General features: G+C 43.5%; 1 protein-coding gene across 2 annotated transcripts in view; it reads left to right on the top strand.

The window, feature by feature from the left end:
* Positions 1-26,804, top strand: part of LOC120021254 (LHFPL tetraspan subfamily member 2a protein) — a 68,228-nt gene that overhangs the window by 11,465 nt on the left and 29,959 nt on the right. For both annotated transcript variants that reach the window (XR_005472486.1, XM_038964924.1), the window contains exon 2: positions 15,801-15,877. The gene's annotated coding sequence lies outside the window, so the exon portion shown is untranslated. The remainder of the gene's footprint in view (positions 1-15,800; positions 15,878-26,804) is intronic.

Here is a 26,804-nt window from a genome sequence, read left to right on the forward strand (position 1 = left end):
TTGTTACAGCAAGAAAGAGGCTCCAGGGTTTGCTGCTGCTGCTGCAGGTGACTGGAGAGCTGTCACACCGGACAGGGGGCGGGATATAATGATACAGCACCTAGGGGACTATAGACAAATGCAGGCGCGCACACACACACTCACACATGCACATGCCTTAGCAGATTCAATGACATGAAGCGTGTTTTTATTGTCGCCAATTGTTCATGTTAGACTGCCCAAGGACAAACTGTGAGTTCTGAACCAATAACCGACAGAGACAGATTCAGTCTGTTTGGCACTGACCGTACGTCCAGTTAAACCCACATAAAACAGCACAGTGTCCCGAGACCCCAGAACTCATATCCCTCTGTCTCATGAATACAGGACTAATTGACTAATTGAATTTAGCTGGAATTAGCCAAAGCAATTATATCACCACTGTACAGCCTCTCCTCTCCTAATCAACAGATGCATCCTGAAATCTCAGGTGCTGTAAAGGACAGCCGGGCACTGACACACTTTCAGTTACTAAACAAACACAGAAGGAACTGACACAGTTTCAGCTTCACCTCAAGCTCACCTTCCTATCTCTCCTCCGTCATTCCCTGTTAACCCCTCCCCCTTCCATTGTCTGTAAACCTGCAATGCTCTACTCTACTTTGATTCAATCACTGGTCCTATCACACTTAGAGTACTGTCCAGTTATATGGTCATCTGCAGCTAAGAAAGATATTAAAAAGCTCCAAATGGCTCTAAACAGGGCAGCCAGATTAGCTGTCCATTGCTCTAGCCATATGAATATTATCCAAATGCATCAGAATCTCTCATGGCCTCACGTTGAAAACAAATCCAGTCTTCTGATTTTCTTTAGGAATTTTATATTTTTCCAAAAAACACAGTAACTTTTCAGGCCAGTTAGTACATACTAGCAACATGCATAACCACCAAATCAGACAGGCAAAATCAGGACAGCTAAGACAACCCAAGCCAAGGACAAATCTCCTTAAATCTACAGTTTTATATAGAGCCATAGCTGAATGGAACTTTTTACCAATCAATATTTCTCAGGCAGAAAGTCAATCCACCTTCAAGAAAAAAATAAAAGAACATCTAATGTGGTAGACCATATGACTGGACAGGAAATAGAAAGTTAACTGAATGTTAAATGTGTTTCCTGTCAGGTATTTAAATTATCTGTATTGTCTACTTGTTGAATGTTTGTGAAGTCTTGATTTGTGGTCGTTTGTAAATGTCTTGTTATTTGGTGTTGGACCCCAGGAAGATTAGCTAGCTTTACGGCGTTAGCTAATGGGGATCCTAATAAAAATGACAAAATGTCTCCTGTCAGGGAGACTTCCTGTGAGGCTACAGTAGTACAGTGCCTTCAGAAAGTATTCACACCCCTTAACTTTTTCCACATTTTGTTGTGTTACAGCCTGAATTTAAAATTGATTAAATTGTGATTTTGTGTCACTGGCCTACACACAGTATCCCATAAAGGGGAATTATGTTTTAGAATTTTTTTACAAGTTTACAAAAAATGAAAAGCTGAAATGTCTTGAGTCAATGAGTATTCAAACCCTTTGTTATGGCAAGCCTAAATAAGTTAAGAAGTACACATTTGCTTAACAGGTCTCATAAGTTGCATGAACTCATAGTGTTTAACATGATTTTTAAATGACTACCTCATCTCTGTACCCCACACATACACTGAGTGTACAGAACATTAAGGACACCTTCCTAATATTGAGTTGCAGCCCCCCTTTTCCCCTCTGAACAGCCTCAATTCTTCAGGGCATGGACTCTACAAGGTGTCGAAAGCGTTCCACAGGGATGCTGGCCCATGTTGACTCTAATGCTTCCCACAGTTGTATCAAGTTGTCTGGATGTCCTTTGGGTGGTAGACCATTCTTGATACACACGGTAAACTGTTGAGGGTGACAAACTCAGCAGCGTTGCAGTTCATGACACAAAACCGGTGCGCATGGCACCTACTACCATACTCCATTCAAAGGCACTTAAATATTTTGTCTTGCCCGTTCACCCTCTGAATGGCAAACATACACAATCAATGTTTCAGATGTAAATCCTTCTTTAACCTGTCTCCTCCCCTTTATATACACTGCTTGAAGTGGATTTAACAAGTGACAACAATAAGGGATCATAGCTTTCACCTGGTCAGTCTACTGTATGTCATGGAAAGAGCAAGTGTCCTTAATGTTTTGTAGACTCAGTGTTGAATTATCTGCAAGGTCCCTCAGTCCAGCTGTGAATTTCAAGCACAGATTCAACCACAAAGGCCATGGAGGTTTTCCAATGACTCGCAAAGAAGGGCACCTATTGGTAGATGGGTAAAAATACATAAAAGCAAACACTAGTTACTCCACAATACTAACCTAAATGACAAGAGTAAAAAGAAGGAAGCCTGTACAGAATAAAACATATTCCAAAACATGCATCCAGTTTGCAATAAGGCAGTAAAGCAAAACTGCAAAAAAATTGGGGAAGAATTTGTGAAAAAAATTAATACAAAGCGTTATGTTTCGGGCAAATCACGACACATCACTGAGTACCACTCTTCATATTTTTAAGCATGGTGGTGGCTGCATCATGTTATGGGTATGCTTGTCATCGGCAAGGACTAGGGAGTTTTTTTGGAGGAGAAAAAAAACGCAATAGAGTTAAGCACAGGCAAAATCCTTAACAGATTTTACCTCGAAGCCGTAAGACTGCTGAACAGTTAATCAAATGGCCACCCGGACTATTTGAATTGATTTCCTTATTTTATTATTATCTATCTAAGGCTTTTATTGACAATTATATGAAGTTGATGCAAAGAGTCAATATTTGCAATGTTGACCCTTCTTTTTCAATACGTCTGCAATCCACCCTGGCATGCTGTCAATTAACTTCTGGGCCACATCCTGACTTATGACAGCCCATTCTTGCATAATCAATGCTTGGAGTTTGTCAGAATTTGTGGGTTTTTGTTTGTCCACCCGCCTCTTGAGGATTGACCACAAGTTCTCAATGGGATTAAGGTCTGGGGAGTTTCCTGGCCATTGACCCAAAATATCGATGTTTTGTTCCCCGAGCCACTTAGTTATCACTTTGCCTTACGGCAAGGTGCTCCATCATGATGGAAAAGGCATTGTTCATCACCAAACTGTTCCTGGATGGTTGGGAGAAGTTGCTCTCTAAGGATGTGTTGGTACCATTCTTTATTCATGTCTGTGTTCTTAGGCAAAATTGTGAGTGAGTCCACTCCCTTGGCTGAGAAGCAACCCCACACATGAATGGTCTCAGGATGCTTTACTGTTGGCATGACACAGGACTGATGGTAGCGCTCATCTTGTCTTCTCCGTACAAGCTTTTTTCCGGATGCCCCAAACAATCGGAAAGGGGATTCATCAGAGAAAATGACTTTACCCCAGTCCTCAGCAGTCCAATCCCTGTACCTTTTGCAGAATATCAGTCTGTCCCTGATGTTTTTCCTGGAGAGAAGTGGCTTCTTTGCTGCCCTTCTTGACACCAGGCCATCCTCCAATAGTCTTTGCCTCACTGTGCGTGCAGATGCACTCATACCTGCCTGCTGCCATTCCTGAGCAAGCTCTGTACTGGTGGTGCCCCGATCCCGCAGATGAATCAACTTTAGGAGACGGTCCTGGCGCTTGCTGGACTTTCTTGGGCGCCCTGAAGCCTTCTTCACAACAATTGAACCACTCTCCTTGAAGTTCTTGATGATCCGATAAATGGTTGATTTAGGTGTAATCTTACTGGCAGCAATATCCTTGCCTGTGAGGCCCTTTTGTGCAAAGCAATGATGATGGCACGTGTTTCCTTGCAGGTAACCATGGTTGACAGAGGAAGAACAATGATTCCAAGCACCACCCTCCTTTTAAAGCTTCCAGTCTGTTATTCAAACTCAATCAGCATGACAGAGTGATCTCCAGCCTTGTCCTCGTCAACACTCACACCTGTGTTAACGAGAGAATCACTGACATGATGTCATTTTGATCCTTTTGTGGCAGAGCTAAAATGCAGTGGAAATGTTTTTGGGGGATTCAGTTCATTTGCATGGCAAAGAGGGACTTTGCAACTAATTGCAATTCATCTGATCCTTCTTCATAACATTCTGGAGTATATGCAAATTGCCATCATACAAACTGAGGCAGCAGACTTTGTGAAAATTAATATTTGTGTCGTTCTCAAAACTTTTGGCCACGACTGTAGGAGATATATTCACCTTTCAGCAGGACACTAACCTAAAACACAAGGCCAAATATACACTAGAGAATGCTCCTGAGTGGCCTAGTTACAGTTTTGATTTAAATCGGCAATAAAATCCATGGCAAGACTTTAAAATGGCTGTCTAGCAATGATGAACAACCAACTTGACAGAGCTTGAAGAATCTTCAAAAAAATAATGTGCAAATATTGTATAATGCAGGTTTACAATGCTCTTAGAGACTTACCCAGAAAGACGTACAGGTGTAATCACTGGCAAATGGGATTCAAACATGTATTGCAAACATTTCTAAATACATGTTTTCCCTTTGGCATTATGCGGTATTGTGTGTAGATGGTGGAGAAAATAAATAAATGTAATCCATTCAGAATTCAGGCTGTAACACAACTAAATGTGGAATATGTCAAGGGGTAGGAATACTTTCTGAAGGCACCATATTACTTCAAATGAATGATAACAATTGGATGACTTTGGGAGATTCAGTTAGCAACAATTGGATGCCTTCCATTGCCTACTTTATTCCAATATTTTCATAATTCAGTGATATTTATTCCAGTGGTGGAAAAAGTTGTCACACAAATACCGTCATACTTGAGTAAAAGTAAAGATACCTTAATAGAAAATGACTAAAATAAAAGCGAATGTCACCATGTAAAATAATACTTGAGTAAAAGTCTAAAAGTATTTTGTTTAAAATATACTTAAGTATCAAAAGTAAAAGTATAAATTATTTTTTAATTCCTTATATTAAGCAAACCAGACACCACAATTATATTTTTAATTTTTTTCTATTTACGGATAGCCAGGGGCACATTCCAACACTCAGACATAATGTACAAACAAATAATTTGTGTTTTGTGCGTCCGCCAGATCAGAGGCCGTAGAGATGACCAGGGATGTTCTCTTGATAAGTGAGTGAATTGGACCATTTTTCTGTCCTTCTAAGCATTCAAAACGTAATGAGTACTTTTGGGTGCCAGGGAAAATTTATGGAGTAAAAAATGCATTATTTCTTTAGGAATGTAGTGAAGTAAAAGTAAAATATAAACAGTAAAGTAAAGTACAGATACCCCCAAAAACGACTTAAGTAGTACTTTAAAGTATATTTACTGAAGTACTTTACACCACTGATTTATTCCCACAGTAATTCATTATGGATCCATTCAGTTGTGGTTAAGAAAACAGTGCATGTGGTGGGCTGTGCGAAGAGATGGGCGAAGTTTAGAACTGCCAGGAGGATAGTTGGAATGGGCGCTGCCTAGCAACCATCAAGAGCTTAAGAGCGTAGTGCGTGTGTGCCATTACAGCTACAACTCATACTGAGCCGCAGGCAGAACTTTACCAATCACGACTAGGTCGGTTGGCGGAAAGAAAAGTAGAGGCTTTGTCGCCGGCATTTCCGTTCGTATATAAATAAAGGTCGGTGCTAAAGCATCTTGGTTTGGAAGGTTTATTTAGAGACATTACAGGCTCCATTATGGCCTTGTTAATGTAAAGCCATCAGATTCCTGGGGGGGATACAATAGAAACGGATCACAGTCAATACTCAGGAAGAACAGAAATAGAATTAGTCTTGACCTGGAAGGAAGAGTGGAAGGAGGAAATGTGTTTGGTCCAATAGTGGATGTTTTCTCCTGGGAGAGTCAGGGTTGGCCCAGGTCCATTCCAGGAGTGTTAACCTCCCCATCCGTTATTGTAGGACAGTTATTAACCAATGGTTCTGCGTGTGTGTGTCCATGCTAAGTCTATCAGAGAACACATTATAGCTCAGACACACCGGTGGGATTGTCTAACGTTTTCCTCCCGACAGTACTTAGCACCTCTGAACAGTGTGTCGGCTGTCAATCTCTTTTGTGTTCACCCAGCAACTTTGAAGTCGTCAGCCTCTCAGCCTTGTTAAAATACCCCAAACAAGAAGGTAGCCGTAACGTTGTCTGGCAATGTGTGTTGCTTATGGTCTCGATTCCAATGTTAGCTAGCTAACTGTGCTAACGTTGCTTTTTTTGTAGAAAGTACTTGATGATCATAGCCAGATGGCCACAGCTAGATAACTGATGACGCAGAATGACGAAGAAACTGTTTCATTCACTCTCCAAAATCTTGGAGGAATTATTTTGTTTTGTGTTGCATCTTTGCACTTAGCTCCCATCCCATAGCCCACATTGCATATGACATGTGACTGGCTCATGACATTTAGCCGTGGATGTACGGAGAAAATGCCCTCTTTTTTCCTTTTTGTTGTCAAGTTGTTGGCCATAGACAAGCATTGCAATTCTACTTGTAGAAACGGCTACTGGATCGGCACGCAGCAGGTATCGCTTTTGTTCTAGCAAGAGAAGGAACGGCCTCCCACTTTGATAGGAACCTATCAGCAGTCTATCGGCAGTGAGATTCTTGGTTCATGCTTTAGTCTCTCCCTGACTCCAGGCATCAGGGACCCATATTCACAGCACTCTTTAAATATGCAAGCCAAATGTATTCACTAGTGTGTGTGTGTGTGTGTGTGTGTGTGTGTGTGTGTGTGTGTGTGTGTGTGTGTGTGTGTGTGTGTGTGTGTGTGTGTGTGTGTGTGTGTGTGTGTGTGTGTGTGTGTGTGTGTGTGTGTGTGTGTGTCTGCCTCTGCTGTCGTATTGTGTTGCATATTTATGCTCTGTTCTCCTGCCTTGGCTGCATGCAATCAGGAAAGTCAGCTCATTCTCTCAGTTGGAACAATGAAGTCAACTAAGTCAACTAAGCAGCACACAAGCCAGAAGCCCCCCAGTCATTGAGTTCATAACCACCCTCTCCTCTCCTATCCTGGCAAGTAGAGTAGTGTGCTGCTGGAAGGTACTGTGTCTTTGTTACAGATGTGTTTGTGGTCAGATATTTTCCATCAGGCAGTAGCTGGCCTAGCGGGGAGAGAGACAGGTCCTCATTGTTAGGCTGATGCTGCCCAGCCATCTGTGCAACTCCACAGCCTCTACTCTACTCTGCTCAGCTATTAGAGTCATCATTGCAAGCTGATGTAATCTGTCTCTGTGTGTGGTCGCTTGTGGGCAACACACACGCGCACGCACAGACACACACAGCACTCTTGGTGTGATCATAACAACATACAGGAACTCAAGTCCTTCTGTTCACCTGACTTAGAATTCCTCACAATCAAATGTCGACCGCATTATCTACCAAGAGAATTATCTTTGATTATAATCACAGCCATATATTCCCCCTCGAGCAGACACATCGACGGCCCTGAACAAACTTTATTTGACTCTATGTAAACTGGAAACCACATATCCTGAGGCTGCATTCATTGTAGCTGGGGATTTTAACAAGGCTAATCTGAAAACAAGACTCCCTAAATTCTATCAGCATATCGATTGTGCTACCAGGGCTGGTAAAACCCTGGATCATTGTTATTCTATTCTGATTCCACGCTTCAAGATTGCTTTGATCACGTGGATTGGGATATATTCCACACTGCGTCAAACAACAACATTGACGAATACGCTGATTCGGTGAGCGAGTTCATTTGCAAGTGCATCGGCGATGTCGTACCCACAGCAACTATTAAAACATTCCCAAACCAGAAACCGTGGATTGATGTCAGCATTCGCGCGAAACTGAAAGCACGAACCACTGCTTTTAACCAGGACAAGGTGACCGGAAACATGACCGAATACAAACAGTGTAGCTATTCCCTCCGCAAGGCAATCAAACAAGCTAAGCGTCAGTATAGAGACAAAGTAGAGTCGCAACTCAACGGCTCAGACACAAGAGGTATGTGGCAGGGTCTACAGTCAATCACGGATTACAAAAAGAAAACCAGCCCCGTCGCGGACCAGGATGTCTTGCTCCCAGACAGACTAAACAACTTCTTTGCTCGCTTTGAGGACAATGCAGTGCCACTGACATGGCCCGCTACCAAAACCTGTGGACTCTCCTTCACTGCAGCCAACGTGAGTAAAACATTTAAACGTGTTAACCCTCGCAAGGCTGCAGGCCCAGACGGCATGCCCAGCCGCGTCCTCAGAGCATGCGCAGACCAGCTGGCTGGTGTGTTTACGGACATATTCAATCAATCCTTATCCCAGTCTGCTGTTCCCACATGCTTCAAGAGGGCCACCATTGTTCCTGTTCCCAAGAAAGCTAAGGTAACTGAGCTAAACGACTACCGCCCCGTAGCACTCACTTCCGTCATCATGAAGTGCTTTGAGAGACTAGTCAAGGACCATATCACCTCCACCCTCCCTACCTGACACCCTAGACTCACTCCAATTTGCTTACCGCCCCAATGGGTCCACAGACGACGCAATCGCAACCACACTGCACACTGCGCTAACCCATCTGGACAAGAGGAATACCTATGTGAGAAAGCTGTTCATCGACTACAGCTCAGCATTTAACACCATAGTACCCTCCAAACTCGTCATCAAGCTCGAGACCCTGGGTCTCGACCCCGCCCTGTGCAACTGGGTACTAGACTTCCTGATGGGCCGCCCCCAGGTGGTGAGGGTAGGTAACAACATCTCCACCCCGCTGATCCTCAACACTGGGGCCCCACAAGGGTGCGTTCTGAGCCCTCTCTTGTACTCCCTGTTCACCCACGACTGCGTGGCCATGCACGCCTCCAACTCAATCATCAAGTTTGCAGACGACACTACAGTGATAGGCTTGATTACCAACAACGACGAGACGGCCTACAGGGAGGAGGTGAGGGCCCTCGGAGTGTGGTGTCAGGAAAATAACATCACACTCAACGTCAACAAAACAAAGGAGATGATCGTGGACTTCAGGGAACAGCAGAGGGAGCACCCCCCTATCCACATCGATGGGACAGTAGTGGAGAGGGTAGTAAGTTTTAAGTGCCTCGGCGTACACATCACGAACAAACTGAATTGGTCCACCCACACAGACAGCGTGGTGTAGAAGGCCCAGCAGCGCCTCTTCAACCTCAGGAGGCTGAAGAAATTCGGCTTGTCACCAAAAGCACTCACAAACTTTTACAGATGCACAATCGAGAGCATCCTGTCGGGCTGTATCACCGCCTGGTACGGCAACTGCTCCGCCCACAACCATAAGGCTCTCCAGAGGGTAGTGAGGTCTGCGCAACGCATCACCGGGGGCAAACTACCTGCCCTCCAGGACACCTACACCACCCAATGTCACAGGAAGGCCATAAAGATCATCAAGGACAACAACCACCCGAGCCACTGCCTGTTTACCCCGCTATCATCCAGAAGGCGAGGTCAGTACAGGTGCATCAAAGCAGGGACCGAGAGACTGAAAAACAGCTTCTATCTCAAGGCCATCAGACTGTTAAACATCCACCACTAACATTGAGTGGCTGCTGCCAACATACTGACTCAACTCCAGCCACTTTAATAATGGAAAAATGTATGTACAAATATATCACTAGCCACTTTAAACAATACCACTTAATATAATGTTTACATACCCTACATTTCTCATCTCATATGTATATACTGTACTCTGTACCATCTACTGCATCTTGCCATCTTTATGTAATACATGTATCACTAGCCACTTTAAACAATGCCACTTTTTATGTTTACATACCCTACATCACTCATCTCATATGTATATACTGTACTCTATACCATCTACTGCATCTTGCCTATGCCTTTCTGTACCATCACTCATTCATATTGCACAGCAGTGAAGTGAAAGTTTGAGTGTATTCAGGCGAACAAGCATGATTTTGCAAATAAATGCTCTTGGAAGTGATGATGTCATTAAAAAGGGACTGTTTTGCTTGGATCTGTACTTCAGTTTCTGTTGCACTTCTCTCACACATCCAGTTTGTTCCTTACACGGAACCCAAACCGGCTGCGCGCATGCGCCATCGTGCGCTATCGTGCATACATTTATTTTGTCCCCCTACACCGAACGCAATCACGACACGCAGGTTAAAATATCAAAACAAACTCTGAACCAATGACATTAATTTGGGGACAGGTCGAAAAGCATTAAACATGTATAGCAATTTAGCTAGTTAGCTTGCACTTGCTAGCTAATTTGTCCTATTTAGCTAGCTTGCTGTTGCTAGCTAATTTGTCCTCAATAAACATTGAGTTGTTATTTTACCTGAACTGCACAAGGTCCTCTACTCCGACAAATTAATCCACACATAAAACGGCCAACCGAATCGTTTCTAGTCATCTCTCCTCCTTCCAGGCTTTTTCATCGTTGAACTTATATGGTGATCGCATCTAAACTTTCATAGTATTACCACGACAACCGGCAATAAAGTTCGTCTTTCAATCACCCACGTGGGTATAACCAATGAGGAGATGGCACGTGGGTACCTGCTTCTATAAACCAATGAGGAGATGGGAGAGGCAGGACTTTCAGCGCGATCTGCGTCAGAAATAGAAATGACTTCTATTTTAGCCCTTGGTAACGCAGACGCTTGTTGTCGCGCGAGCAGTGTGGGTGCAATAATTGAATAACATGGATTTCTAAATTTATTTTGCCGCGCACGCGACGTGTCCGGTCTGGTCAGCATGTGAGTCTATGCCTCTTGGTTGGGGCAGCGAGGCAGTAGGGCTGGACAGTAAACCACATTGTACTATATACCAGTATTGATGCACTGACCAGTTTGGATTTCTACTTTACCTTACATAATGGTATTGCAATGTTTGGTTTGTTAAATGTTTTATATATGTAATAACTGTGTGATGAAACTCAAAAAAAAGTATGGCAGTCGTCCGTTCTTCCCGCCAGTAAGAGACTGCTAATGGTTGAGAAATGCTAATTTGCGAGCAAGAGCTTCGGGTTCGTACTGCGCACATGTCATTCTATGCCATGAATAGTGCCTGTAAGGCAATGCTGGTGCAAAAGGTGTGGACATATACTTTTTTTGCCATGAATCTTGCCTTTGTGGCAGTGCAGGTGCCAAAAAGCACCTTAGAAATCGGCACAATGCCCCTTGTGGCTAAAGTAAGAACTGCCATTGAATCCATTGAAAATACAGGGTTCTATAGGATCATAATTAATAAAGGAATAGTGATACAAAGGAATAGGCATACAAAGACAAAATAAATGTTTTACAGTGTGGAAATGAAAACCAATTAGTGAAGGAAATGCAGAAATTGATGAAAATGCTGAAAATGATTTTCATGTTGAAGTTTGATTGAACATTATAAATCAATCAGAAGAGAGAAAGCCCCATTAAAACACTTAGCATATACCTGTTGCCACCCTAGGATCATGCTTTACTCATGAAGAATATTTAGACATTTTATTATTAAAAAACAAAATCATACCGTCAAAAATGTAAAAAATATTGTGATGTGATAATTTGGCCACATCGCCCAGCCCTATGAGGTAGCGACAGTAGATGTTCTTCTGTACAGTAGCTTAAATGTAAAGCACACATCCTGAGTTAAGAGTAAAGAGCGATGTTGCCTCAGTCCCAGTTGCTCATTCTCTCTCTCTCTCTCTTTCTCTCTCTCTCTCTCTCTCTCTCTCTCTCTCTCTCTCGCTCTCGCTCTCGCTCTCTCTCTCCCCTTCTCTCTCTGAGGCAGCTAGCCTGACCCCAAACGGAAGCTCAGCGGCACCACAAATCCAAAGGTTTTTCCTTTTCCTCTTCTCGTCTCTTTGAAGAGCTCCTGGCAAGGCTTTCAAAGGCCCTGGTCTCCTCTCTGGTCTCCCAATGTAATGTGTGTTAAATGTAAGACATCTGGCCAGCAGAGTAGGAACAGAACAGAGTTTATAGCTTATTATTCTGCAGAAATAGAATTGGTTGTGTTTGTCATCTCAGTATTTCAAAATGTCTCTTATAATATACAGTCGTATCCAGGGTTAACACCCCTACTCTTGCGATAAGTGCCATGGGATGTTTTGTGACCACAGAGAGTCAGGACAACCATTTAACGTCCCAGCCGAAAGACAGCACACTGTGCAGGGCAGTGCCCCCTTCACTGCCCTGGGGGATTAGGATCTTCTTAGACTGGAAGGAAGAGTGCCCCCTAGTGGCCCTCCAACAGCATCTGGTCTCCCATCAAGAGATCGACCAGGACCGACCCTGCTTAGCTTCAGAGGCAAGCCAGCAGTGGGATGCAGGGTGGTATGCTGCTGGCAATGTCTGCAGGCGTTTCTTATAGTGTAGTCAGAATAAACAAATCGAATCAAACTTTATTTAAAGCCCATTTCACACGTATCGCAATTAGCGATAGCAACACATTTTACACAACCCTAATGGAGTCATGTGTAAACATTCTTCACAGTGTATGTATGTCTTCAGTGCAATGAATGTATAGCACATACTTGGAATAAACAGTCATTGAATTACCATGGATATTGCCAGTGTGTCCAAGACTTAAACATGGACACATACTGTACATAAAGGGTGACTATTGGTCAAGACGACCAACTATGTGTTTGGTGTTGTGTAAATAGTCACCAGCAGCTGTGATGTCCTGTAGATTTAATGGAACATTTAACACTACTTACAGTGACAATACGTACTGTGTATCTATACACTCAGATACAGAGCTCTCTCAAGGTGCTATGAAAAAACGTTGGACAACACCGTTTTTCCAGTTCAGTTTACTGTAAGCGTTCATCTGATACACAGGAAAGCACTGAGAGTGAGCAGAGGAGTGCCAGTGTGTAACAGATGGAGAGATATGATACAGAAAGCGTCTTCCAAGGAAGCGTTCTGTTTCTGTGATATTTTGCTCTTTAACTCTCCGCCTTTTCTCTACATTTTGATCCCTACCGCCTCCTTTCACTTTCTCTCTCACCCCCTTGGTCTTTCAAACACACATATAGCCAAGTGAGGTGTGTGTGTGAGAGCGAGAGAGAAAGAGAGTAAAGCAATACTGACCATCGCTTCTGTCATTCAGCGATTCAATCACAGCTTGAGAAACGTTTAGGACCAGAGAGAGTTCCCCAGTAGCCCCCCCCTTCCCCACTCCATCACTTCACTTCCTCAAACAGCCCACCTCTTCCCCGAACCCCCTAACGGCTGTAAGAGAGACCCCATTGTGGTGGGGTTGGCCACAGTGGACATATTATATAGGAAATCTCAAATGACATCTTATTCCCTATACTATGTTACGCAGCCACACACTTCTATGCACCACTATCAGGAGAGAAACAGTGTACGATTTGACCGAGCTTGTAGTAACTGTGTGACTGGGTAACGGGGTTGTAAAAGTGGAGAAAAGCCCCTTGGCCAGGGTCATTTACTGTAACCTGAGTGTTCAGCTCTGTTATTGGAAAATACTCTGAAAGAACCTCGAATCTACACTGTTCGGGTTCAGCTGAGTAGCGATGTCAAATGGCACATGCACGCACACGAACACACACTCGGACACATACACACAATGAAACCTAGAAAGCCTTCAGAGGGGACGTGTGAAGTGTATGTGTACACCCTGAGTTGCTGACGGGCATAACTGTATCAGCCCAGCTGACTGGACATAAAACATTACGGTATGATGATAAGAACATGATGTCTCACTCTACTTGGCATACGGTACTCTGGGTGGAGGTGGTGCCAGTAGGGTTGGTGAAGGACTGATGCCCTGACTTTGCTTCAGTAAATCTGAGTTGAAGGGGTGATTTGCACTTTCCTTTCCAACTGACAATGGTAGCCTGTTTTCTAGTGGCCCAGGGCCAAGGCAGGTGTCAAGTGTTTTAAGAAGTCCTGAGTGCTCTCCGAGGGCAATCTACTGATAACCTTGATAACCCAAAGGGGTGGGAGATAACCCACTGATAAACCTATTAGGCTGTTCACTCACCTGATTGGCTGAGAGCTGTTTTTGGTCAGATGTTATCACAAGAGCAGCTGGATCCAGTAAAGGATAATAAGGCTCTCAGACCCCCCCAAACAAACACTCCCCCCATGGTGTCGGATGTCAGTCATCTTTCTGGGAACGTCTAGTTCTCCTCTGGCTCTTATCCTCTCAGAAAGCCCATAGATAACATTACTTCCTCACTATCACAATAGCAGACCTACCACACAACAAACATTATCTCGTTGGGATCAGGAGCTGGACAAAAAATAACTATAGGGAAAAAACGGTTGTTTATGGATCGTTCCTTTTCCTCCGGAAGCTGAGATCATGATATACTGTAGCCAATGAGAGGTTTATTGCAGGATATTGATTATTGAACTGGACATTAAGTAGAGTGCTCCTACTTTAAGTTGGCCATTTTGTAGCTGATGGCTGAACACAGAAGTGTTCTTTTGAATCGGATGTTAGGCGGAGGTTATTGAACCAGCCATTAACAGAGTTGATTGTTCTCTCCAATTAAGGTGGTGTGTTCTGAAACATATGTCTTCGTAGTAGGCTACTCACATTCAGAGTGGAGAAAGCTATTAATACAGCTCTTCATCCTCCTGTTTCATCACTAACCCCAAAAAGCAAACAGAAGCACTGTCTTTGTGAAGATGGTTGTGTACAAAACATTAAGAACACCTTCCTAATATCGAGTTGCACCCCCTCCTTTTGCCCTCGGAACAAAACCTGATCACCTTCTCTCTTCGAGTAGCCTCACGTAACTGGCGACAGAGCACACAGGAGCCGGGGGACATTTGACCTGACCAACAACCCAAACCATCTCCACGTCCCGGGATGGACGATACTCTTCCCGTCAGTTATCTTGAAAAAGAGTAGTGCAGGCACTGGAGATAGGGGGGCCGTTGTGATGTTGTGGATGTTTGTGTGCTTCTGTATGCTGTCTTTTGTATGTGTACATTTTGTATTGTTTGAAAAAAAAATACAAATAAAAATGTGTAAATTAGGAAACTTATGAGAACCATACAGACTTCAGCACACGTCGTCCCAAGTGGTGACTCATGTAAGACAGTCTCGTGTTCCAATTGTTTGTTTTAGTAGCGTGAATCGTTCCTGTCCACACCGAGGTGAAGAGAGGAATAATTGAAGGAATGAATCTGAGCCCCACACTCATCACCTGTGGAAGGCGGGGCTTCCAGCAAAGCGTGGTTTTCATTGGTCTTGTCAGGCGTGATTGTAGATCCTTCAACCAAAATTATCTTTATTTAACTAGGCAAGTCAGTTAAGAACAAGTTCTTATTTTCAATGACTGCCTTGTTCAGGGGCAGAACGACAGATTTTTACCTTGTCAGCTCAGGGATTCGATCTTGCAACCTTTCGGTTTCCAGTCCAACGCTCTAACCACTAGGCTACTTGCCGCCCCAAGTATATGTTGAAATGGAACTTCCCTTGCTTAACGTTATGCTAATGTTTCTAGCATAACCTATATTATGCGATCTTGCTGCAGCTTTGGATAATGAGGGATGCAGACCCTTTTATTAAAGGGTACGCTCTGTCGAACAGTTTCCCTATCTCTCCAGGTGTTATGGCTCTCTCTCTAAACCTCCTCCTCAGACTCCTCAGGTTGAGTGGAAAATAAAATAGCATGTCATTTTGTCAGGGAGCCAAAACTGAGCCAAAACTGACGGAGCTCCTGACTGGTTAACCAGTGGTCTCTCTAGAGATGCTGTGGTTTCATAATATAAGCAGTTGGCATGTGCACAAGCGCGAGAGCGTGTGTGTCACTCTGTAATGCATAATCTCTGCTGCCTCTACAGGTTCTGAAGAGAAGACTTGCATAACCAGGTCTGAAGTGAACCTGTCTCTGACTCGTCCTCAAGACTCCACACAAAAGGTTAGTACATTCTGTACACGGCGTGGTCTGAAATATAGGAAACAGTAGATCTGACATCATTCTGAGTCCGATTCTGATTCCAGGATAGATGTATTGACCTCATGGAGAACCTAATTCTGAAACGTAAAGGGATAGTTTGGGATTTTGGCAATTAAGCCCTTTGTCTACTTCCCCAGAGTCAGATGAACTCATGGATACCATTTTTATGTATCTGTTCGGTTCGAAGGAAGTTGCTAACGAGGCGTTAGTGCAATGACTACCGCTAACTTCCTTCATACTGGACGCAGAGGCATAAAAATGGTGTCCATGAGTTCATCTGACTCATTGCCAAAATCCTGAACTGTCCCTTTAACATGCATAACTTGCAAAGCCTGCCACGTGCTGCTTTTCCCATTGTATTTTTAACAAATCAGATTAGGAGAACTAATAATACCTGTTGCATCATCATTATAATAATAATAATACCCAACTGCGTAGCTAACCTTGTCCACTCAAACAAACAGAGCCATGGTTTCCTGTCTTTGTTGCTATTGTATTGGGTTCCTGGCACCTGTCCTAACCTGATGGAACGACAGCCTTGTCCCCAAGGTCCTATTGTTCAACTGTAAGCATGTGTCAGCTGATTTGAACCCAGCTTGTCTGTGCCACAGGACTGTGTCAGCCCTCTGAACTAAAACCTATAGGCATTAACTTGGGGTCTTCAGGTCTCAGACAAGAATCATCTTCATGTGAATGTTACATATGCTAGGGGATCATAACCCCAGTTCTCAAGCCAAGACATACTGTAGCCTAATGCACTCCAGCCCTAGGGGTAGTATGTTTACGGTACTAATACTTTAGTTCTCTGTGCTTTAGTGAATTACAGTATACTGTAGTGATAGCTGGTTGAACCACTATAACCCCCATAACCCCCATAAACCCAAAGACAATGACACCTCCAAACCCCAGCAACATCCAGTGTTTCCCCTAGGATTTGTTTCAGCAGCGGTGGCAAAGTTAGTGGGCTTGGCCAATAGCGGGGTCTTACCGCTGAGACAAAATGTTGCTGTTTTAAAGCAAATTTCCTGCAATTCTACACATTTTACTATGGGGCAAAGCAAACATTTGACCCTTTTAAAGCTAGTTTACTGCAACTCTACACATTTGCCATGGGGCTGAGAGAAAATGTTTAGTTTGAAACAAATTTCCTGCAATTCTACACATTTGCCATGGGGCTGAGAGAAAATGTTTAGTTTCAAAACAAATTTCCTGCAATTCTACACATTTTTCCATGGGGTTGAGATAATTTTCCGTTTTAAATCTAATTTCCTGCAATTATACACATTTTGCCATGGCTTATGCCTTTTTCTTATGTTATCTGAGGAATTCAAACATTATAATAAAATCAGTGGGGACCCCATGCCATGAAATTTTTTGAATTTCAGATTGTCTAGTTTTTATTTTGGTGATTGTAAATTCTCATAGATGATCTTATGAAATATATTGCTCCATTATATTTTCTACATACACTATATACACAAAAGTATGTGGACACCCCTTGAAATTAGTGGATTCGGCTATTTCAGCCACACCCGTTGCTGACAGGTGTATATAATCGAACACACAGCCATGCAAACTCCATAGACAAACATTGGCAGTAGAATGGCCTTACTGAAGAGCTCAGTGACTTTCAATGTGGTACCGTCCTAGGATGACACTGGCGCCGACAGAGATGGTCGCCTCGTTTCGCGTTCTTAGGAAACTATGCAGTATTTCGTTTTTTTATGTATTATTTTTTACATTGTTACCCAAGGAAATCTTAAGTCTTATTACATACAGCCGGGAAGAACTATTGGATATAAGAGCAATGTCAACTTACCAACATTACGACCAGGAATACGACTTTCCCGAAGCGGATCCTCTGTTTGGACCACCACCCAGGACAATGGATCGGATCCCAGTAGGCGACCCAAAACAACGGCGCCGCAGAAGGGGCAGACGGAGCAGTCTTCTGGTCAGGCTCCGTAGACGGGCACATCGCCCACCGCTCCCGAGTATACTACTCGCCAATGTCCAGTCTCTTGACAACAAGGTAGACGAAATTCGAGCAAGGGTTGCCTTCCAGAGAGACATCAGAGATTTTAACATTCTCTGTTTCACGAAAACATGGCTCACTCGGGATATGTTATCAGAGTCAGTACAGCCACCCGGTTTCTTCATGCATCGAGCCGACAGAAACAAACATCTCTCTAGTAAGAAGAAGGGCGGGGGTGTATGCCTTATGATTAACGAGTCGTGGTGTGATCATAACAACATACAGGAACTCAAGTCCTTTTGTTCACCTGACCTAGAATTCCTTACAATCAAATGCCGACCGCATCATCTACCAAGAGAATTCTCTTCGATTATAATCACAGCCGTGTATATCCTCCCCCAAGCAGACACCTCGACGTGCCTGAAAGAACTTCATTGGACTCTATGTAAACTGGGAACCATATATCTTAAGGCTGCATTTATTGTAGCTGGGGATTTTAACAAAGCTAATCTGAAAACATAGATCCATAAATTTTATCAGTATTTCGAATGCGCGATCCGGGCTGGCAGCATTCTGGATCATTGCTCTGAGTGTGGTGTCAGGAAGATAACCTCACACTCAACGTCAACAAAACAAAAGAGATGATCGTGGACTTCAGGAAACAGCAGAGGGAGCACCCCCCTATCCATATTGACAGGACAGTAGTGGAGAAGGTGGAAAGTTTTAGCCACATTAATAATAAAAAATGTGTCACTAGTCACTTTAAACAGTGCCACTTTATATAATGTTTACATACCCTACATTACTCATCTCATATTTTATTTATTTCACCTTTATTTAACCAGGTAGGCAAATTGAGAACACGTTCTCATTTACAATTGCGACCTGGCCAAGATAAAGCAAAGCAGTTCGACACATACAACAACACATAGTTACACATGGAGTAAAACAAACATACAGTCAATAATACAGTGAAAAATAAGTCTATATACAATATGAGCAAGTGAGGTGAGATAAGGGAGGTGAAGGCAAACAAAATATATATATAAATAAATAAAAATATAAAAAGGCCATGGTGGCGAAGTAAATACAATATAGCAAGTAAAAAAAAAAGTATAGTAGAGATAGAAAAAGTAGAGATAGAAATAATGGGGTGCAAAGGAGCAAAATAAATAAATAAATACAGTAGGTAAAGAGGTAGTTGTTTGGGCTAAATTATAGATGGGCTATGTACAGGTGCAGTAATCTATGAGCTGCTCTGACAGCTGGTGCTTAAAGCTAGTGAGGGAGATAAGTGTTTCCAGTTTCAGAGATTTTTGTAGTTCGTTCCAGTCATTGGCAGCAGAGAACTGGAAGGAGAGGCGGCCAAAGGAAGAATTGGTTTTGGGGGTGACCAGAGAGATATACCTGCTGGAGCGCGTGCTACAGGTAGGTGCTGCTGTGGTGACCAGCGAGCTGAGATAAGGGGGGACTTTACCTAGCAGGGTCTTGTAGATGACCTGGAGCCAGTGGGTTTGGCGACGAGTATGAAGCGAGGGCCAGCCAACGAGAGTGTACAGGTCGCAGTGGTGGGTAGTATATGGGGTTTTGGTGACAAAACGGATGGCACTGTGATAGACTGCATCCAATTTATTGAGTAGGGTTTTGGAGGCTATTTTGTAAATGACATCACCGAAGTCGAGGATTGGTAGGATGGTCAGTTTTACAAGGGTATGTTTGGCAGCATGAGTGAAGGATGCTTTGTTGCGGAATAGGAAGCCAATTCTAGATTTAACTTTGGATTGGAGATGTTTGATGTGAGTCTGGAAGGAGAGTTTACAGTCTAACCAGACACCTAGGTATTTGTAGTTGTCCACATATTCTAAGTCAGAGCCGTCCAGAGTAGTGATGTTGGACAGGCGGGCAGGTGCAGGCAGCGATCGGTTGAAGAGCATGCATTTAGTTTTACTTGTATTTAAGAGCAAATTGAGGCCACGGAAGGAGAGTTGTATGGCATTGAAGCTCGCCTGGAGGGTTGTTAACACAGTGTCAAAAGAAGGGCCAGAAGTATACAGAATAGTGTCGTCTGCGTAGAGATGGATCAGAGAATCACCAGCAGCAAGAGCGACATCATTGATGTATACAGAGAAGAGAGTCGGTCCAAGAATTGAACCCTGTGGCACCCCCATAGAGACTGCCAGAGGCCCGGACAACAGACCCTCCGATTTGACACACTGAACTCGATCAGAGAAGTAGTTGGTGAACCAGGCGAGGCAATCATTAGAGAAACCAAGGCTGTCGAGTCTGCCGATGAGGATGTGGTGATTGACAGAGTCAAAAGCCTTGGCCAGGTCAATGAATACGGCTGCACAGTATTGTTTCCTATCGATGGCGGTTAAGATATCGTTTATGACCTTGAGCGTGGCTGAGGTGCACCCATGACCAGCTCTGAAACCAGATTGCATAGCGGAAAAGGTATGGTGGGATTCGAAATGGTCGGTAATCTGTTTGTTGATATGTGTGTACTGTACTCTATACCATATACTGAATCTTGCCTATGCCACACGGCTATCGCTCATCCATATATTTATATGTACATATTCTTATTCATTCCTTCATCACTTGAGTGTATAAGGTAGTTGTTGTGAAATTGTTAGATTACTTGTTCGATATTACTGCACGGTCTGAACTAGAAGCACAAGCATTTTGCTACACTCACATTAACATCTGCTAACCATGTGTATGTGACCAATAAAATTTGATTTGATTTCCAACAAATCAGTTCATCAAATTTCTGCCCTGCTAGAGCTGCCCTGGTCAATTTTACAGTAAGTGCTGTTATTGTGAAGTGGAAACGTCTAGGAGCAACAACGGCTCAGTTGCGAAGTAGTTGGCCACACAAGCTCACAGAACGGAACCACTGAGTGCTGAAGGACGTAGCTCGTAAAAATCGTCTGTCCTCGGTTGTAACACTCACTACCGAGTTCCAAACGGCCTCTGGAAGCAACGTCATCACAAGAACTGTTGGGTGGGAGCTTTTCAAAATGGGTTTCCATGGCTGAGCAGCCGCACACAAGTGTAAGATCACCATGCACAATGCCAAGCGTCGGCTGGAGTGGTGTAAAGCTCGCCGCCATTGGACTCTGGAGCAGTGTAAAAGCGTTCTCTGGAGTGATGAATCACGCTTCACCATCTGGCAGTCAAATGGATGAATCTGGGTTTGGCGGATGCCAGGAGAATGCTACCTCCCCGAATGCATAGTGCCAACTGTAGTGACAAGTTTGGTGGTGGAGGAAAAATGGTCTGGGGCTGTTTTTCATGGTTTGTGCTAGGCCCCTTGGTTCCAGTGAAGGGAAATCTTAACGCTACAGCATACAATGACATTCTAGACAATTCCAACTCCGTGGCAGCAGTTTGGGGAAGGCCCTTTCCTGTTTCAGCATAACAATGCCCCTATGCACAAAGCGACGTCCATACAGAAATGGTTTGTCAAAGGCCTCCTGAGTGGGGCAGCGGTCTAAGGCACTGCATCGCAGTCCTTGAGGCATCACTACAGACCCGGGTTCGATCACAGGCTGTGACCGGGAGACCCATGAAGCGGTGCACAATTGGCCCAGCGTCGTCCGGGTTAGGGGAGGGATTGGCCGGCCGGGATGTCCTTGTCCCATCGCGCTCTAGCGACTCCTTGTGGCCGGGCGCCTGCAAGCTGACTTCAGTCGCCAGTTGTACGGTGTTTTTGGGTCGTGCTTTTGGAGGACACATGGCTCTTGACATTCGCCTCTCCCGAGTCAGTACAGGAGTTGCACCGATGGGACAAGACTGTAACTACCAATTGGATATCATGAAATTGGGGAGATCGGTGTGGAAGAACTTGACTGGCCTGCACAGAGCCCTGACCTTAACTCAATCAAACACCTTTGGGATGAATTGGAATGCCAACTGCAAGCAAGGCCTAAGCGCCCAACATCAGTGCCCGACCTCACTATTGCTCTTGTGCCTGAATGGAAGTCCCCGCAACAATGTTCCAACATCTAGTGAAAAGTCTTCCCAGAGAGTGGAGGCTGTTATAGCAGCAAAGGGGGGGACCAGCTCCATATTAATGCCCATGATTTTGGAATGAGATGTTTGACAAGCAGGTGTCCACAGTTTTGCAGTGCGCCTCTGCTAAATGTATATAGGGGAAACACTGACATCCTCCTAACCCCCCTCATCCTCTCACCAAGTTCACGGGCTGTATCCATTATCTCCCCCTCCCCCTGACACAGAAGATCAGTCCAGTCTGTTTATTATGTGGAACCGGCAGGAATGAGGAAGACCACGTTTTTCCAATATGGTGGGAAAACAATGGTGTGAGTGATACTGCTCTGCTCTGGCCTGCCTGCCTGGCTGGCTGAGACCATCTGGGAAGGTCATCTCAACGAGGAAAGCCCCTGAAACAATAAACACAATAATCATTGCTGATTGTCACCGGCCTGAGCAGAGAGAATAGAGAGGATAGGATAAGGGGGTTTCTGAGGGTGTCAGGGGTTCAGTTCCTGTTATCTGGAACCTGTTTTGGTGCTCACTTCCTGTCTCTCTGTGTACAGTATTAAGCACACAGCCTGTAGATCTGAGGAATGTTATCGCTCAGGTTCAAAAGGCTGTTATCTTTTTAGTTTCAGTTATTATCTGTGAGATTTTTAGCGATGACATCAAATTGCTTGTGTGTGTGTGTCTGTGTGGCTATGTGTGTGTGTGTGTGTGTCAGACAGTAGAGTGAGAGCAGTAGAGGTATTCTCCCTGGAGCGTGAATGTCTGTAACACCGTTCTCTTTGTCTCCAGTTGAAAGCCATGTCACATCTAACTTACCCCCGAAACCAGCCAGACAATACCTCCACACGTCCACATCTCTCACTTTCTCACCTTGTCTTTCTCTCCTCAGTTTCCTATTCCCTTTCTACGTCTCTCCTCATCTTTCACCATCTCCACCCCCACACACTCTCAGTGCAGTCAAAAACCTGTTTCTTCTGTGTTTTATATTTCCACACTATAAGGTTGGAATAATACTGTGAAATTGTGAAAATTATGATAATGCCCTTTTAGTGTAAGAGCTGTTTGAAAAGACTGAAATGTCAGTCTGAAATGTCAGTCTGTTGTGGTGGGATGGAATTTTAGCCTGCCTGGTGATGGTAAATTAGTTAATAGACCAATAAGAAAGGGAGTTCCAAACCTCTCGGCCAACATCAGATCATTTTCAGTTTCCCCTCCCCACTCAGACCACTCAGACCACTCACAGACAGTCCTAGCAAAAATCTTGCTTGAGAAATTGCTCTTTGCTAGCAATTTTTGTTTCTTTTGAACCATTTTAATTGAAAACAATCTCAGTAAGGTACTTAATTATTACCCAGAAATTATATTTTTTTAGAAGAAGAAAAACATCTGCATTGGACCTTTATTTTGTTTAGCTGCGAGCAGGTACCAAACACAATATCACTTGATGCTCTTATTATTACAGGAAGGCTGAGATTCTGAGCCAGTGTACAACTCCCCCACACCTCTGTGGACCAGGGAGTGCCTACTGTTGTTGATTGGAGCATAGTATCAGGGGCCTATATAACACACACACACACACACACACACACACACACACACACACACACACACACACACACACACACACACACACAGACACACACACACAGACACACACACACACACACAGTCCCTGGTCTGCCCTGAGGGTCGTTGGTCTAAAGCATTAAGACAGATTTCCAGCTAGCAGCAGGTCTATAGTGTTCTGTATTGGGGAGCTCAGTGGGAGGTTCTGCAGTTACCCTCCGGTCAGTTAGTTTGAAATCAAACTGCTGTCATCCCCTGGTCAGGACACAGCCCCTACAGAACATTACTGACTCCCTGTTAGGAAAACAGAAGCATTCACAGAGGGTTTGGCTGAGGATTGGAAGTGTAAGGACTTTCCTCTCCCCCTTTTCATTCTGGGGTCATGTGAAGGGTTAAGGAGGGCTGGAAATGGTTAAGTATAATGGGACCAGTGTTAAGGCCTAGAGAGCCTGTTGGTCAGTGGGAAGTGGGGTTTTAAGACCTTACTGAAAAAGCAGTCTTTTTCTTGTCAGTCTGTTATGTTGTTGAATAGTTTTCTGATTTCTCCTAGTCTTTGTGAGAGCTGCTGTATACTGCTGAGCATATTATCTGGGTTTGTTTGGTTGCTTTTCTTCTTTTTTGTGTGTGTGTGTGTGTGTGTCTTTCAAATATCTCCAAGGAGGCATGACATCACAGCAGTGTAGTCTAACTGTTCAGAGATCACAAACAGAGGAACTGGGGAAAAACGTCCTGTTGCGGTGCCACTAAAACAGCAAACAGAGATCTTTCCACAAGATGACTGTCCAAAACAACCCTACTCCACTCCCCCTGGTGTGGCCTGGCGGTCTGTCTCTCTCTGGGGGCGTTGCTGGTTGGCCACCCACTAAGACAACGGCAGACTCTGATATGTCAGATGGTCATTTTTTTCCAACATCCTCTTAACCTCAGAGGCGCTGGGCTCCATAGGCCAGTCAATTTAGGGCTGTATAAAATCTGTTTTATTTTTTGCCTGATTCCATCTAGTTTTTTTCCAAATTTCATTTTCTCCAGGTTTTTTTTCTCCAAGTTTCAGTTTCCCCCTGTTTCTTCAGGTTTTCGCTGTCAAAATAACACTTTTTAAAATTAAAATAAACAGCTAAATTAGATGTTGTAAGTCCACAACAATGCTTAAACCACATTAGGAGACCACTTTTGAGGTCTGGGAAAAAATAGAAATTGAAATTTTTGGGTGTAGTTACCCTTTAATACCAGTGCCCACCTAGCAGAGGCTGTTTAGCAGTGTTCATGTGATGGTAGAGTTTGCAAAACAAATACCGTACATTTTAGAATAAGGCTGTAATGTGGGAAAAGTCAAGGGGTCTGAATACTTTCCGAATGCACTGCTTTGTATTTAACATTTAATTAAGGTTTTTGGGAAAGCCTTTCCATCTTACCAGAAGACTTTTAATTAGCATCATGCTAACGGCTACACAAGGTGGTCGATGTACACAGACAGGGAATTCTCATTGCTCTTCAGAAAGTTGCAGGAAATACGAATCACTCATGCATTCTGTTCATATATTATGATAAACTTAGGCAAATTAATTCATTTTCAATACATTTACTTGAATCCTTACTAAGTTCAATACATTTCTGAATTGTTCCAAATATTAATGTCTGGATTCTGTGATTGCGTCCGTGTTCTCCGCATCGCAAGTTTTATAGGGCCATATCAATGTGAGAAGAAGACGCACACACTCAAACACACACACCCGGACCCCCGTCCAAGTCTCTTTCTGTAATAGGCTTGAGTATCGAGGCCCAATACCCCCACCCTCACAAAATTCAAACACATATACGAACATACACACGAGGAAGGAAAGAGTGGAGGAAGAGAAGAGAAAAGGAAAGGCATTGAGACATCTGTGACGGGTGGATCCAACCACAGCCCCTCAGCTGAGCTGTCCTTCTCTTTCCTCCTTATCTTTTCTCTTTTTTCTCACCTTCAACACAGCACTGTGTTTACACCTCCTCAGTCCCTACTACATGAAAAGATACAGTATACAACCACGATATCTGCTAATAGCAGTACTAGACATTCACTACAGGGTCATTCCATGTCATTTCAGCAAGCCATGACACCCACAATCTCAGATAGTCCTGTAATCGTTTCTGTAGTTAGAAACAGATAAGATTAGCATTCTTTCAACATTATTTTGTTGGAATATAATTTGATCATCCATATTGGGCATTTTCATTTATAGGATTCATATAATATTCAGTAAATATAGTACCTAACATCTGATTTGGACAAAACTTTTTTCCAACAATGAGTAAGGCATAAGAAATCCAAATAAATGGTCAATAAAACACCCAAAACAGCACCATCTAGTGGTCAGAACCTGGTAATATCAGGATGTAGGATGAGACATTAACTTCAATGACAAATTTTTCTGAACAGGGGGAAATACATCACCAAATTCACTGGAGATACATTACAGAGAAACAATACTCAAAGCCGCAGCTCCATGCTACTTGCCAGTTGGGGTGGGAATTGTATGGGGTGTCAGTGGCTTCTGACCATTCCTTTGGATTCTTCGTGTCTAACTCATTGTTAGAAAAAAGTTTGGTCAAAATCGGATGTTAGGTACTATATATTGAATATTATTTGAATTAAAATTGACAATTTGGATGCAATCAATTAGCTTAATTTATCAGAGATCAAATTATATTTCAACAAATAATGTTGTAGGAATAATAATCTCATCTGTTTCTAACTACAGAAACAATTTCAGAACAATCTGAGGTGGTGGATGTCGAAATCCTCTTTCTTGTGCTTTTTGAGGTGGAACGACCCCTCACTCAGCCTAGAGGCTGGCTGACATAGGTGCTAATGGAGTTGCTGACTGCTGAAGTTGAGAGTGCTTCAGCTTGTCTTGTCAGTCCAATAGCATTTCATTACACGCAGGAATGAAGACAAGAGCACCTAAGAGGTGCCAAATGGATGGACGGATAGATGGTTTATTTTTCAGGGGAAGTTTTGAATTCCAGTGGCTTTTCAACGCTGTCGTTATGTAAAGCAGGAATGTCTAGTAGTAAGGTGGTCAGTCAGGTAAGCTTTATGACAGTGTGTGTGTCTTTACCATATTACGTATCTCTACCATCTGTATGTAGACTCAGATATGCAGGCGTGGAATGGCCTGCGGTATACTGTACTGGAGTGCTTCTCAAACCTCTCCTTGGGGACCACAAGATGTTTCACAGTTTAGTCGTAGCCCTGAACTAGGAGCGAACGTGGAATGGTGGAAATGACCAGTTGTGATGTCATAAATAATGGCCAACAAGCTGCGTCAACCATAAACAAAATCATGCTTGTAA

Source organism: Salvelinus namaycush, chromosome 26 (assembly GCF_016432855.1).
Source record: "Salvelinus namaycush isolate Seneca chromosome 26, SaNama_1.0, whole genome shotgun sequence".
Taxonomy (NCBI): Eukaryota; Metazoa; Chordata; class Actinopteri; order Salmoniformes; family Salmonidae; genus Salvelinus; species Salvelinus namaycush.